Raw genomic sequence first — 534 nt, 5'->3', positions numbered from 1 at the left:
TCAAGTTCGCCGCTGCTGATTGGCCAATGGTGAACAGCGCAGCACAGCAACTATTTTCTGATTGGCTGGAGGGGTGGGCATGGGATGACAGGCACTTTGCGCATGTCGGGCGGCCAATGGAAGAGCAGGGCGGGTTCGCTAGCGTCAGGGTGACGCAGGGCGCCGTGTACCTCAGAGAGCTCCTCCTGACAAGTGTACATTACAATGAGCGCTTCTGGTGGAGGATGAGGAGGACGTGTGCAATAGAACTGATACCGCGAATGGCATGAAGGGCACACACCTGCCCGGCTACTGGTGTAAAAAAAAAATATATATATATGCTTTGCTATGTGTAAGAAAGCTGTGCTGAGGAGGTTTGGAGGCAGCCATTGCTGACTTCTCCTTCTGAAATGATGAAGTGTATAAATAACCAAAACTTGTTCAGAGTTTGGATACAGTGGCGGCTGGTGCTCCATTTGTTTGGGGGGGGGGGGGAACAAATAAAGCCCCAACCAACCCCATACCCCAACCGTCACTCACAATAGGACCTACAAA

The sequence above is a fragment of the Lithobates pipiens genome, unplaced genomic scaffold (assembly GCF_037356315.1).
Source record: "Lithobates pipiens isolate NorthernLeopardFrog02 unplaced genomic scaffold, aLitPip1_a1.2 Scaffold_30, whole genome shotgun sequence".
NCBI classification, from domain to species: Eukaryota; Metazoa; Chordata; class Amphibia; order Anura; family Ranidae; genus Lithobates; species Lithobates pipiens.
The sequence above is the reverse complement of the archived record's forward strand: the minus strand, read 5'-3'. Positions refer to the sequence as shown.